The following is a 2427-nucleotide window of genomic DNA, read 5'->3' as shown; positions in this document are numbered from 1 at the left end:
TAGAAAGCAAATGTTATGAGAATGATGAGGGCAACAAATGTACACATGTGCTTGACACAATGAATTTATGTATGGATTGTGATAATAATCGTACAAGCCCCAAAAAAAAGAATTAAAAAAAAAAAAGAAATTCCAAACCAGTTGTTGGAATTGTAACATAGTTGATGAGACATATGACCAGTTCAGCCAGAGGAATGTAAAAATATTACACTCAACAGTATTGTTCTCAGTACATCTTGTCTAATGAATAAACACATAAAACAAAAGATTTGTGTCAATGTATGGTATGTGAATTAAATGCCAATAAAACTGTTACTAAAATAAAAAGATCTTCAAGACAAATAAAAAAGTCTGGATTCTTGCACATCCCAGGGAACATACATTCCCATGATCATACCTGAGTCTTAAAGATTTTCCTCAATTTCTATCCTACATTTAATCCAAGAGAAAACTCTTCATATTTTTATAATACCAAACTATATTGGTATTGAGTCAATTCCAATTTAAATTAGCCCTATTAGACAAATTAGATCTCCCCTATAGTGAACCCAAAGTTGCAATTGTCAAATTGTTTTCCTGTGAATCAACTGGTGGGTTTGATCTATCCACCTTTTGTCTAGCAGCCAGGCACTTGATTTCTGAGCCACTAGGGCTTAATGAAATAAAAATATGTTCACATAGACATTTTCATAATAAACATTAGGTGTAATTAATTAAACAATCCCAAAAGTTTGTGATGCTTCTATTAAAAGTCAAAAAAATGTTTTCACAAAGAAAAATACTATTCTTTGATGGTTATTGGAGTGGGGAGTGGGGGAGAATAAGAGAGACTCGCCCACTAACTAGAGGATACACACATATTAATAATATCATGGATGAAAAAGGGGGTCTTATGGAAGTTTGGGAAATTAATGGAATTTTAATAGAAGGAAGACACAAAGTATTTCAGTTAGAACAGATATTTTCTTAGAATCCTTCAGAATTCTGCACACTGATTTTCCTTTAATTTCTGTTTTATTCACTCTCCAAAAACTTATCCATCAGCAATAAAGATCACTTCAGCTTTCTCAAAGTTGTCTTATTTCCTGATATCTGTGAAACTCTGTAAACCAGATTGACAAACTTCTACTGTCTATACCTCACCTATATAATTTTTGGAATATTCATGGATTGCCTATACCAAATTTATATATTTTCAAAGCAATGTGCTTTAACTTGTTAGAAAGGACATATTTATCATCATTATACCTAGAAAATGATGCCATTTATCACAGAGAAGAAAATTATAAAAATGTAATGAAAATTATTAAAATATTTTAATGTGATGTAAAAGCCAATTGACATTAATAGGAGTTTTTGAGTGAGAACCTATTGTCATACATGGAGTACTTCAGAATAATATGGGTGAGTTTATCTATTTACAATACACATTTAAAACTTTGATGAGTATCTCCCTCTTTATTTTGAATGTTTAATCTTTTTTTCTTTTGGTTTAGGCAAATTGGTCACTGAATGGAAAACTGGTTTATTTAGATTAGACAGTTGTTACTAACTCATGTTGATAGCAAACCAAAACTTACTGCCGCTGAGTGAAACCAAAACCTATGGCCATCTAGTGAATTCCACCTCCTAGTGTCCCTCTAAACTTCCCCTATGGGTCTCTCTATCTACAGTTATAGCAAGACCCACCTCTCTCCTGCCTCAAGTTGATAAGTATTGCTAAATCAAACTCATACTGGTATAGAAAAGTTTACTACATTTCAATTTTAAGTAAAGCTGTAATTTTCTGTAAATAGCCTTATCAAAAATGTTGTTTGGCTCACGGCCTAAGGAAGGCATTGTGTACTTAACACATTTTGAAACCATTGTAAATGAAAACAAAATGAAACACACAACAAAAACAACAATAACAAAAACTAAGTAGCATCATTTATCATAAAGAGAAGAAAGCTGTAAAAAGTAATGAGTAATTGTTAAAATTAAAACATACCTTTGCATATCATCCAGCTTTATAGTCCACACAATACATGCCCGACACTTTAGTAATAGTTCCTTTGTTTGCCTCCCAGACTTACTATAAATATTAAAAGAGATAATAGAAGTGTCTATTCTTTGAAAATAAAAGGAATTTTATCTAGAACGAAGCTCTCTCTTTGTCTATTAAGATGGAAGTCAATGTCAAGGTCATAATCAAGGGAAAACAATTCCCTAGGTTTGAGACAGAGAAAGCTGCCAAGGAAATGCAGGTTGTAACTGAGACCACCCACCTTGCTTTGGTCATAGTAAAACATTTGATGAAAAAACAACAGTGTTTAGAAACAACCAGAAAGTCGCTCTCAAATAGTCTAAGTTCCTGATCATTGAAGTCAGTAGGATAAAAAAGCTGCCATTACAGATCTTATGTCTCTGGGTAATCTTGGGGGGGGG

At 32.6% G+C, this 2427-nt stretch overlaps 1 protein-coding gene across 1 annotated transcript in view; it reads left to right on the top strand.

Annotated features, from left to right (window-relative positions):
- LOC123521652 (contactin-6) overlaps positions 1-2427 on the top strand; it is a 470227-nt gene that overhangs the window by 245855 nt on the left and 221945 nt on the right. The gene's annotated exons all lie outside the window — the stretch shown is intronic.

This window comes from Echinops telfairi, unplaced genomic scaffold, assembly GCF_000313985.2.
Source record: "Echinops telfairi isolate 266 unplaced genomic scaffold, ASM31398v2 ScPeMD7_31;HRSCAF=116, whole genome shotgun sequence".
In the NCBI taxonomy this organism is placed as follows: Eukaryota; Metazoa; Chordata; class Mammalia; order Afrosoricida; family Tenrecidae; genus Echinops; species Echinops telfairi.
Note: the sequence above shows the minus strand (reverse complement) of the source record. Positions and strands in the feature narration are given on the sequence as shown.